Here is a 13,066-nt window from a genome sequence, read left to right as displayed (position 1 = left end):
TGGAATAAACTCAGCAATCACATAGTGAGTGCAGGGACGATAGCTTGTTTTAAGAGTAGACTTGATAGCTACATGGACGAGGATGACAGGTGATAGTGGGGGGGGGGGGAGGAATATTGAGCTGCCTTGTGTAGGCCATTCGGCCTCTTGCAGTCTCTTATGTTCTTATGTTCTCTCTCTCTCTCTCTCTCTCTCTCTCTCTCTCTCTCTCTCTCTCTCTCTCTCTCTCTCTCTCTCTCTCTCTCTCTCTCTCTCTCTCTCTCTCTCTCTCTCTCTCTCTCTCTCTCTCTCTCTCTCTCTCTCTCTCTCTCTCTCTCTCTCTCTCTCTCTCTCTCTCTCTCTCTCTCTCTCTCTCTCTCTCTCTCTCTCTCTCTCTCTCTGTCTTAGGTTGAGAAATTTGTCATATGAACAAAGGCTTAAAGAAGTAAATTTATTCAGCCTATCAAAACGAAGAATGCGAGGCGATCTAATAGAAGTGTTTAAAATGTTCAAAGGATTCAGTGGTATTAATGCGGAAGGTTACTTTACAATTGATCGATCAAATAGAACAAGAAGAAATCACAATTTGAAGATAAGTGGTAAAAGATTCTCGTCGTACGAAGCTAAACACTTCTTCTTCAATCGAGTTGTTAATGTTTGGAACTCTCTACCTTGTGATGTCGTTGATAGTACAACAGTTACGGCCTTCAAGAATAGATTAGACAAGTGTTTTGAATCCAACCAGCAACTAAGATATTACTCATTGTCGTAATAACGTTAAGTTCTTTCGAATACTGGTGTCCTTGTCCGCTTTTATCGCCCGGTTAGTGGTAGCAGTAATGGTAGTTCTCTCCTCTTTCCTACATAAATTCCATGCAGTTTCCATGCTGCATGGTTCTTTTTCCTTTCCTGCCAGCTTTGGCTGGAGGGATGGGGGGGTGGGGAGGAGCCTTCGCCTTTGCTGTCCTTCATCTTCCACCTTTGATTAGATAGTTAGTGTAGCTTGTCACAAACAACCTCGTAAGGACCAGCAGGTCTGCTGTTGTTTGTTCTTTCTTTGTGTTTTTTTGTGTTCTCTCTCTCTCTCTCTCTCTCTCTCTCTCTCCATTTGCAATTCTACCACAATTTTCTATATTCGTGTAAGACTTCATCCTTTTTCTCATCCTTGCATCCTTGTCTCCTCCTCCTGCTACTCAACCACCATCACCATCACCACCACTTCTTAACTCCTCCGCTTAGCCTCCTCTCTTCCATAGCGTAAGTTTCGCCATATGTCCTTCTCTCCTTCCTCCCGACCTTCACTTACTCCTCCCAGCCAGAAAATTGGTGTCTTACGGTAGTTGAGGAATTCTTTCCGCGATCCTCTCTCTCTCTCTCTCTCTCTGACAATCTTTTTTTCACGTTTAATAGCGGGTGGACCATACTGAAAAGGGTACCCTTAGGCGTGCATAAACATCACCGCGTTTTGCCCTTGGTAGTGCCTTTTAACCTATAGAACTTGGGACTCCTATCTTGTTACCATGTATAGACTGCGGAAAGCTATTCTTGTTGCTTCCTAATCCGATGTAAGGGGACTTGGATAAAGAAGGGTTAGTGGATGGAATGGTGGATAGGGGAAGGGTTGGTTAGTGGATAAGTGGATAGAGGACGGTAAGTGGAGGATAAAAGAATGTTGTTAGGTGGAATACTAGATTAGAGAAGGGTTGGTAGATAAAATGGTTTACAAATAGTGGATGGAGGATCATTTATGGATAGACTAGTTGATATGATGAGGGTTAGAGGAAAAAGTGGTGGATAAAGATAAGGTCTGTGGAAGTGGGAAAGAGTTATAGTGGATACGAGAAGTGTTGTCGATGAATGGACTGATGATAAGGGGAAGACTGATGGAGTGTGTTTGCTTGGTTCATTCAAAGCCTTCCCTAGACCTTGGTTGAAATCAGGCTCTTTACATAGACATTGGACCAAGAAGTGGATAGAGGGAAGGTAGTGGATGGAACGAAGAATGGGGTAAGGGTCGGTGGATGCAATGGTCAATAAAGTGAACGGATGATGGACAAAATAACAGATACAGGAAGGGGTAATGGACACACACACACACACACACACACACACACACACACACACACTCAGGTACCCCACATACACACATTTGCACCAGCTCTGATTTACAATTTAATAATTTACTTCTGAAACAAAACTTTTAGATCAATCAAAACTGATGGAGTAATTATAGGCTTCTCAGATGTGTTGAGTTACGTCGAAACTTGTAACACTTTCGGCATCTTCTCTGTGGCAAAGTTGCCAAACACTTCGCCAGGTGAGCAGCCCGTGAGCCTCCACGCTGCTCAAAACGGGAAGGTGAGGAAGAGAGAAGGTCAGTATATTGCTGTATGGCGGTGGTAGAGGATGTGGTGATTGTGATGGTGTGTGTGTGTGTGTGTGTGTGTGTAGGTAAGTAGGTAGGTAGGTATAGCCTATATATCTATGTGTGTGCATGTGTGTGTGTGTGTGTGTGTGTGTGTGTGTGCAGGTATGTATCTAAGTGTGTGTGTGTGTGTGTGTGTGTGTGTGTGTGTGTGTGTGTGTGTGTGTGTAGGTATATATCTAAGTGTGTGTGTGTGTGTGTGTGTGTGTGTGTGCATTTATCTACATGTAATTACCTCTTTGTAGTCTACCGGGCCCGAGCTAAGCTCTAATGGTCCCGTCTCCATATCTACATTCATCCAGCCTTTCCTTCATTTGCTGGACACTGTTCGCCTCCACCACTTCTTCCCGCAAGCTGTTCCAGGTGTTAACACTTCTATGTGGAAAACTATACTTTTTAAGTCGCTCAAACAGGTTTCTTTATTAAGTTTCTTCCTATGTCCTCTCAGCCCCTGCGTTCTCGCAGCTAAGAAAAGATCACCTCTATCCACCTCAACAAACTTATTTACCAACTTATACAGCGTGATCAGATCTCCTCTCTCCCGTCTTTGTTACTGTGTCGTCAAGTACATCTGCAATCTGTCTTCATACGTCATATTGGAGAGTTCTGGAACCATTTTAGTTGCAATTCCCTGTATCCTTTCCAACTTTCTGATATCCTTCTTTTGGTGAGGCGACCACACAACTGCAGCATATTCAAGCTTTGATCTTATCATCATTTCTTTGCCCATAAAATGGAATGATACCCTTATATTTTGCGTCATCCTGTGTGTGTGTGTGTGTGTGTATGTGTGTGTGTGTGTGTGTGTGTGTGTGTGTGTGTGTGTGTGTGTGTGTGTGTGTGTGTGTGTGTGTGTGTGTGTGTGTGTGTTTGTGTGTGTATGTGTGTGTAGGTATATATCTAGGTGTGTGTGTGTGTGTGTGTGTGTGTGTGTGTGTGTGTGTGTGTGTGTATTTACCTCTTTGTATTTACCTATTTGTAGTCTACCGGGCCAGAGTTGAGCTCTAATGGTCCAGTCTCCATATCTACATTTATCCAGCCTTTCCTTCTTTTATCCATTTCATTTATGTGTGTGTGTGTGTGTGTGTGTGTGTGTGTGTGTGTGTGTGTGTGTGTGTGTGTGTGTGTGTGTGTGTGTGTGTGTGTGTGTGTGTGTGTGTATCTATGTGTGTGTGTGTGTCCAGGATGAGATTAGTAGGTTGAAGAAAAACAAATCGCCGGGCCCAGACGAAGTATTCCCAAGGGTGCTGAAAGAGTGCAAGGAGGTCCTCGGTGGCCCGCTTACCGATATCTTTAAGATGTCTGTAGATTCTGGGTATGTGCCCAATCAATGGAAAGTAGCTAATGTGACGCCGATTTTCAAAATGGGAGACAAGTCAGCCACCTCAAATTATCGCCCAATTAGCTTAACATCAGTTGTAGGAAAGATGTTGGAGTCAATTATAGCCGGGAGCATTCGAGACCATCTAGAAAAGCATAATTTAATTCATGATTCACAGCATGGACCCACAAAGGTCTTGCCTTACTAACCTGTTGTCCTTCTACACTAAAGTAATCGAGGCGGTTGACCGAGATGAAAACTATGACATACTGTATCTAGATTTCAGTAAAGCGTTCGACAAAGTTCCCCATCATCGGCTAATACTAAAATTACAGGATCACGGCATAGATGGGAAAGTTTTGAACTGGATCAGGGCGTGGCTTAGTGGTAGGAAGCAGAGAGTGCAAATCAATGGTAAAAAATCTGAATGGGGCAGTGTTACGAGTTGCGTCCCACAAGGGTCGATGCTGGGTCCTCTGCTTTTTATTATTTACATCAATGACTTGGACACAGGAATTAGTAGTGATGTCAGCAAGTTCGCAGATGATACCAAGATCGGTAGAGTAATCCAATCAGACAGGGACGCTAGCGTTCTCCAGGATGAGCTTGACAGACTATATGATTGGGCGGAGAAGTGGCAGATGGAATTCAATGTCGGGAAGTGTAGCATTCTGAGTGTAGGTAGGAATAATCCCTCACACAATTACTCCTTAAATGGCACTGCTCTAAGTAGGTCTGGGCGTGAGAGAGACTTAGGAGTCCTAGTGAGCGCTGACCTCCGTCCTAGGGGTCAATGCATTCAGGCTAAAAATCGGGCAAACAGAGTACTTGGTTCCATCTCAAGGAGCGTAAGCAATATGAGCGCTGAAGTCATCCTCAAACTTTACTTAGCACTAGTTAGACCTCGTCTCGATTATGCAGTTCAGTTCTATAGAATGGATATCAAGATGTTAGAATCTGTACAGAGGAGGATGACAAAGATGATTCAGGGGGCGAGAAACTTGCCTTATGAAGACAGGCTGAAGCAGTTAAATCTACACTCGCTAGAAAGGCGAAAGTTGTGAGGAGACTTGATCGAAGTCTATAAATGTATGAAGGGCTTTAATAAAGGGGATGTCAATAAGATTTTGATAGTAAAAGAGCCAGGTAGGACGCGTAGCAATGGTTTTAAGTTAGACAAATTCAGATTCAACAAAGACATAGGCAAGAATTTGTTCACCAATAGAGTGGTGGACGAATGGAACAGGCTTGGGGGCCATGTTGTGGGTGCCAATACTGTAGATACATTCAAGAAGAGGTTAGATAACGCCATGGATGGTGAGGGAAGGTGGGGTTGAGTGTACAGGAGTTGCCTTGTATAGGCCAACCGGTCTCTTGCAGACTCCTTACGTTCTTATGTTCTTATGTTCTTATGTTCTAACTTCAGCGACTTCAGTCAAGAGGAGCACCGGGAAGCAGCATGGGCCGAGCAAGAACCATATAATTATCACGGCATCCACTACCGGGATGGGGCCGTCCATAACAAGATCACCTCAATTTGGGCTTATTTTGGAGCGCTCCGCGCATGACGTCACTATAGAGTGAGCAGCAGGGGGTTTTGACCGCTCATGATCCGGTCAGTCTGGTCAGACCTGTCGCCGCGAGAATGTCAAAGGAGCTCCACTAATTAGTGTACTGTTATGGGGAAATTTGCTTTCAAATTTGAAAACTGATTCTCTGTATCTTCAAAGGATGTCGTTCTAATCGCAAACAGAATCCTGGACTCTTTATCAAGAGAGAGAGAGAGAGAGAGAGAGAGAGAGAGAGAGAGAGAGAGAGAGAGAGAGAGAAAAGAAAGAAAGAAAGAAAGAGAGTATGAAAAAAATGGGTTCTCTATCCCCCCCTCCCCTTTCCTCCCTTGTCTCTCCGAAAGGGGTTCCAGACCTCTCCATTGGTTACTTTGTTTGTCCTGCCAGGCATCCAGGCGACGCCTCATTGGTCGTGAGCCACACTCCATAGTGACGTCACTTAGGATGCGCAGTAGTGACAAGTGAGTTGACCTAACGGTGTCACAGGCAGCACAAAATAAAGTGTGTGTATGTGTGTGTGTGTGTGTGTGTGTGTGTGTGTAGGGGTTGAATGAAAATCTGTGCAGCATGTGGGTAATCTTCCGCCACTCGGCGATGATATGAAAAATCAGCGTGCTGCGGTGGTACTCGAACCTAGGTCCACGGCCTCATCAAGACCGCACGCTAACCACTTCGCCACCGCCTCCCTAAATATGTGTGTGTGTGTGTGTGTGTGTGTGTGTGTGTGTGTGTGTGTACTTAAACGTCTGATCCATAACAAATTGCAAACCACGTGTTTATATTAGAGAGAGAGAGAGAGAGAGAGAGAGAGAGAGAGAGAGAGAGAGAGGCTATATATGTACAGTCAAGAGAAAGCCTTGAAGGGATGTCACAGTATTTGCTCGAGGTATTGTGTGTGTGTGTGTGTGTGTATTTTCTTCTCTGATCGACTTGACATTCCAATGGTTGAGAGAGAGAGAGAGAGAGAGAGAGAGAGAGAGAGAGAGAGAGAGAGAGAGAGAGAGAGAGAGAGAGAGAGAGAGAGAGAGAGAGAGAGAGAGAGAGAGAGAGAGAGAGAGAGAGATATACATAGATTTACATAGAAAATCAGAACACACAGACCCCATGGTCCAGACTTGGTGGTCTGTCCTTAAACCTAAGTGATCTTACATTAATCAGAAGACTCCAAAACGTTGCATTTCTACTCTAGTTGATATTAAGTTGAAGGAAGTGACGGTCGAGCTTATTTTTGAAGGAGTCAATCGTGTTACACTGGACCACTGACGGTGGAAGCTTATTCCATTCTCGCACTACAACGTTGGTGAAGAAAAATTTGGTGCAGTCTGAATTTACTTGTCTACATCTGAGTTTTACGCCATTGTTCCTCGTGCGCAAAGTGTCATCGATCATAAACAATGTTGATCTGTCTACATTCGTGAAACCATTAAGTATTTTAAAACATTCGATCAGTTTTCCTCGGAGGCGACGTTTCTCAAGAGAGAACATGTTAAGGGTAGAAAGTCTTTCTTCGTAGGATTTGGTGCGCAGGGAAGGGATCATTTTCGTTGCCCGACGCTGAACACCTTCTAATTTAGCAATATCCTTTGCATGGTGGGGACCAAACCAAACTGTACCGCATATTCCAAGTGGGGTCTGACTAAACTGTTGTAGAGCAGGAGTATTACATCTTTATTCTTGAATACAAAGTTTCTTTTAATGAAGCCCAACATTCTGTTCGCTTTATTTGCTGCATCGATGCATTGCTGTGAGAATTTGAGGTTTGACGCGATTTTGACCCCCAAGTCTTAGACGCATTGAACGCTTTTGAGTTTAACGCCGCGCATTTCGTATTCGAACTTCTTATTCCTCGTTCCAACTTGAAGGACCTGGCACTTGTCTACGTTAAAGGGCATCTCCCATCTATCCGACCAAGCTGAAATTTTGTGCAAATCCTCTTGGAGGCTTTGCCTGTCTTCGTCAGTGAGAACCGAGTTGCCAATCTTTGTGTCGTCTGCAAATTTACTAATGCGGTTATTGAGTCCAACATCCACGTCGTTGATGTAAATAATGAAGAGCACTGGGCCAAGGACCGAGCCCTGAGGGACGCCACTAGTGACAGGCGCCCACTCTGAGTTAAATCCGTCAATCACTACTCTTTGTTGTCTGTTGCTCAACCAATTCGCGATCCATTGGTTTACTTGACCGTCAATACCTATTTGCTTTAATTTGTAAAGTAATTTATGATGCGGGACTTTATCAAACGCTTTCTGGAAATCAAGATAGACTACGTCCAGTGATTTGGTTTCTGAAGCCATGTTGTGAGTCCCCAATGAATGAGTGGCTTTCAAGGTAATTCACAATTTTGTCTCTAATTATGCCCTCAAGTAGCTTACCTACAACCGAAGTTAGACTAATGGGCCTGTAATTACCTGGTACTTTTTTGTCTCCTTTCTTGAAAATCGGTGTCACGTTAGCCTTTTTCCAATCTGAAGGTACGATGCCTTGTCGCAAGGACATATTGAATACGGTTGTGAGGGAGGAGAGTATTTCGCTCTTTGTTTCTTTCAGCAGAGTTGGATATACTTTGTCAGGTCCAGGACTTTTATTTGTTTTAAGTGAATGGAGAGCTTTAAGGACTTCATCGGTTGTTATTTCAAAATTAGGCAATGCATGCTCGAGATTTACAATAGTACTGGTGTTGGTGGTAGCGAGAGGAAGACTGTTAGTATTAAACACCGAGGAAAAGTAATTGTTTAAGAGGTTTGCAATGTGTTGGCTGTCAGTCACTAGTGCACCGTCGCTGTTTGTTAAAGGTCCAATACCACTTTTGATCGCCTTTCTGTTGTTTATGTAACTGAAGAAAGATTTCGGATTATTTTTACAGTTGGCTGCAATATTTTCTTCGTATCTACGCTTTGCCTGACCTACTAGTCTTTTTACTCGTCGCCTGGCATCATTATAAAGTCTAATGTTTTCGGGCGTGCTTTGTTCTTTCTTTAACCTGTAAAACAATTTTCTCTCATTGACTGATTGTTTAATTTCGCTATTAAACCACGGTGGGCTTTTATTGGTGTTAATTCGCTTCTCGCACAAGGGGACGAATGTGTTCTGCTGAGTGAGTAAGTGATTTTTAAGGCTTAGCCAGGCTTCCTCTACGTTGCCGTCATCTGATAGTTGTATTTCTGTTAGTTTTTGTCGGATTTCTACGAAGTTAGCTCTTTTGAAATTGGGCACCTTTACTTTATTTTCAGTCACTGATGATTGAGCTTTAATGTCGACGCGCACTCATAGAGAGAGAGAGAGAGAGAGAGAGAGAGAGAGAGAGAGAGAGAGAGAGAGAGAGAGAGAGAGAGAGAGAGAGAGAGAGAGAGAGAGAGAGAGAGAGAGAGAGAGAGATACTATATATGTACAGTCAGGAGAAAGCCTTGAAGGGATGTCACAGTATTTGCTCGAGGTATTGTGTGTGTGTGTGTGTGTGTGTGTGTGTGTGTGTGTGTGTGTGTGTGTGTGTGTGTGTGTGTGTGTGTGTGTGTGTGTGTGTGTGTGTGTATTTTCTTCTCTGATCGACTTGACATTCCAATGGTCGAGAGAGAGAAGAGAGAGAGAGAGAGAGAGAGAGAGAGAGAGAGAAAATGTTCATATATACATATATATTTTTCCTATCATTCGTTTCGGTGCATCAAGCAAAATTTATCATCCTCACTACATCAAAGTTACGGTGAAAATTTTTTGTGCCTCTCTCTCAACCAACAATAACACATCACCACGAAAGAAACAACTTACATCGCTACCCTAACACATAACCTTACCACCAGCCACCGTCCTCCATTACCACTCAGTTTCTCGTTTCCACATTACCACCACCACCACCACCAAAACCAAAACAACCACACACTGTTTCCCTTTCCACATCTTCACTGTCGCTACCGCCAAAACCAACACAACCACCCTCCGCATCCCATAGCCGTCTCAACCACACCCATAAACAATGTCATCAATACGAACTAATGAAGCTTTCTGTGCAATCATGTGTAGCGATGAGCTGAAAATTGTCGGCTATGGTGATATATAATGCAGATTTGTGACGAAGGAATGTGTGTGTGTGTGCGTGTGTGTGTGTGTGTGTGTGTTCGCTGGTTGGGTGTTTCTGTGTGGGGGAGGGAAGGAGTGTGGGTGGATGGGTTAGTAAGTGTTTGTGTGTGTAATTCACCACGGCCTGATCACGTGTTGAACTCGTAATCGCCAGCAGGTACCCTCCCGACATGAGCGAGTGCTCTTTATCGTCGATCTATGGGTACTTCCAGGACCTCACACACCACACACCCCATCCCCCTTGCTCAAGGGGGGACAGTAACCACTCCTAGTCAACGGAAAGAATCCGGACTGAGCGGTCTCGAACCGCCGCCCTGTCAGACCGTGAAGCCTGGCAGCGCAGGGCTCTACCAGCTGCGCCACGGACTGTGTGTGTATTTACCTAGTTGTGTTTACCTAGTTGTAGTTTCATAGGGCCTGGGCTTATGCTTGTGTGGTCCCGTCTCCATATCTGTACATACTTGTCCAGTTTTTCCTTAAACTTGTGCACACTCCTCTCCGATAGTACACCCTCACTTAGTCTGTTCCAAACCTCCATGTTTCTTTGCGGGAAGCTATATTTTTTTATGTGTTTCAAGTATATTCCTTTTTTCAATATTTTTACTGTGTCCTCGTGTGTTGCTGGTGTTTCTTACTTCTCTTAGTAGCAACTCCTCGTTATCTACTTCTTCCATTTCATTCCACAATTTGTAAATCTGTATTAGGTCTCCTCTTTTTCTTCTTTGTTCCAATGTTGGCAGGTCCATTTCCTTTAACCTTTCTTCATATGACAATTCCTCCAGTTATGGTACCATTTTCGTTGCCATCCTTTGTATTCTTGGTAGTTTTTTTACGTGTTTCTCCTCATGGGGAGACCACGCAGTTTCCGCATATTCCAACTTTGGTCTAATCATAGTGTTAATCATCTTTTTCATCATATCTTTATCCATGTAATAGAATGCTATTCCTATATTTCTCACCATTCCGAATATCCTATTTAGTTGACTCTCAGACTGTTGATTATCTTGTATTATCACTCCCAGCTCTCTCTCTCTTCTAGAACTTTTAATATTTCTCCATCTCCCATTCTATATGTCCATTTTGGTCTCCCTTCACTCTTTTCCATTTCCATTACATGACATTTCTTCACATTGAACTCCATCCCCCATTTCATACTCCAGTCCCAAATTTTATTTAGGTCCTCATGCAGAATTTTAGTCTTTACTGTTTCTTATGTGTCTCAGCAGTTTCGCATCGTCTGCAAACAAACTCATGTAACTATTTACTTCCTCCGATATATCATTTATATATACTAGGAAAAGTATTGGTGTCAAACGCGATCCTTGAGGCACCCCACTATCTACATTTCTCCATTCCGATTTCATGTCCTTTACCACTGTTCTCATTTATCTTCCCTTTAAGTAACTTTCCATCCAGTTTTTCATTTTCCCTTTCAATCCTCCTCTATTTTCCAGCTTCCATAGTAGTCTTGTGTGTGGAACTTTGTCGAAAGCCTTCTTTAAATCCAAATACACGCAGTCTGCCCATCCATCCGTCTCCTGTGTTATGTCCGTTACTCTCGAGTAAAAGCTCAATAAGTTTGTTACACATGAACGCCCTTTTCTAAAGCCATACTGTTTTCTGTAATTATATTGTGTTCTTCTAGAAATTTTGTCCATTATTTCTTTGTCACTTTTTCACATATTTTACAAACTATACTGGTCAATGATACTGGTCTATAGTTCAGAGGTTCTTCCTTTTTCCCACTTTTATATATAGGGACCACCTCAGCCCTCCGCCACTCCTGAGGTACTTTAACAGTTGATACTGAGCATCTTATGATATTATATACTGGTCCAACCAGCTAATTTCTGCATTCTTTCAGAATTAAACCTGAGACTTCATCCGGTCCTATTGCTTTCCTCCCTTCCAGCTCCTTCATCATTTTATATATCTCTTCTTTAGTTATTATTACTTCATCCGTTTGAACATTTAACTTGTCATCTTATGATTCATTAAATTTTGATTCTTTTGTAAAAACTTGTTGAAACCTCTTGTTTAGTAGCTCAGTCATGTCTTTAGGATTTTCAATAATCATATTTCCATCATTCAATCTTTCTATTTTTTCCTTTGGTTTGATTTTTCCATTTATAAACCTATAAAACAATTTAGGTTCTTCCTTGCACTTTTCAACAATATCCTTTTTGTATCCTTTCTCTTCTTCTCTCCTTATTTTCACATATTCATTTCTTGCTATCTTAAAGTCTTTTTTATTCCTTTGGTTCTTATTTCTTTTCAATCTCTTCCACGCTTTGTCTCTTTTTTTTCTTTGCACCTGCACATCTTGCATTAAACCAATCTTTCTTTCCTCTTTCTACTGGTTTATATAATGGGACATATTTTTTTACCCCTGTCTCATATGCCTCCATGAAAATATCATACTTTACCTGGACCTCGTTTGTTCTTTTTAACTTTCCACAGTCCAGTTTTTCATAATATTTCTTAAGATTTTCTATATCCGCTTTCCTGTAGTTTCTCCTTTTTCCTTTATATGATTCGTCTTTCTCAGTGACTTCTTCATCGGTTTCCAACTCTATTATCACATGATCACTTTTTCCCATGGGACACACATATCTTAGTTATTTTAACAGGTGCACTCCCTTCGTCAGTACCAGATCCAGTCTCGCTGGTTCGTCATCACTCCTGTATCTTGTATTTTCAGTCACCCACTGCATCATTAAGTTTTCCATTGTCAGTTTTTGGAATCTTTCCCCCTATGCCATCTCACTTCCTCCACCTTCGAATGTTTCCCAACCAACCAACAAGACACTTATTTGCTTAAGTAATCTACTCAAACACTGAATGATATCCTCAGTCATCGTCTCATAATCTTCTCTGTTCCATGAGTTTGTTTTTGGTGGTACATAGGTTACTATTAGCGTCAGCATTTCTCTGTTTTTTATCCTCCAAGTTAACACTCACTATTTCCGCCTTTCCTTCTCCATATAATTGTTACTGATTTTACTAACAACTCCTTTCTCGTCATTATCATCACTCCTCCACCACCTTTACCCTTCCTATCTTTCCTCCATACATTGTAGTTATTGTTAAAAACTATTTGAATTTCCTCTTTTAGCTTTGTTTCCGTTAAACACACAATCTTGTGTTCCTTTTCCTTTAGGTAATCTTGTAATTCCAATTTTCTAGGTATTATCCCATCTATTTTGGTGTATATTACACTTAAACCTTTAGTTGTTCCAGTTTTGTCTAGATTCGGTTCAATTTTGGCTTTTCCCTTACGTACCATTTCTTCGCCGTCCCCCAAAACTCTCCCCGCCCCCCCCCCAAAAAAATTTTCTTCCTCTTCTGATCTTGCATTATTTTTTTACTTTGCATCTGTTTGCATTTCATTCCATTTTTTCCTTTCTTCTTCATTTCTATTTTTCTTCATATATATATATATATATATATATATATATATATATATATATATATATATATATATATATATATATATATATATATATATATATATATATATATATATATATATATATATATATATATATATATATATATATATATATATATATATTTCCATACATTCATCTATTTCCCTTAGTCTAGTTGTTCTATACCATATATCCTCAGTTACCTGCTGTGATTTTAATCTTAATTTATCTGGCCTCGTTTTACCTTCTATATAAGGGCCCAGCCTAACTC

At 41.7% G+C, this 13,066-nt stretch overlaps 1 protein-coding gene across 2 annotated transcripts in view; it reads left to right on the top strand.

Moving 5' to 3' along the window:
- The first annotated feature begins 2,363 nt into the window (after nt 1-2,363).
- Nucleotides 2,364-13,066, top strand: part of LOC126997906 (sodium-coupled monocarboxylate transporter 1-like) — a 56,851-nt gene continuing 46,148 nt past the window's right edge. The window contains exon 1 of one of the 2 annotated variants that reach the window (XM_050859119.1): nt 2,364-2,430. The gene's annotated coding sequence lies outside the window, so the exon portion shown is untranslated. The remainder of the gene's footprint in view (nt 2,431-13,066) is intronic. The other variant, XM_050859118.1, reaches the window with a different exon arrangement.

This window comes from Eriocheir sinensis, chromosome 13 (genome assembly GCF_024679095.1).
Source record: "Eriocheir sinensis breed Jianghai 21 chromosome 13, ASM2467909v1, whole genome shotgun sequence".
Taxonomy (NCBI): domain Eukaryota; kingdom Metazoa; phylum Arthropoda; class Malacostraca; order Decapoda; family Varunidae; genus Eriocheir; species Eriocheir sinensis.
This window is presented reverse-complemented; position numbering and strand designations above follow the sequence as displayed.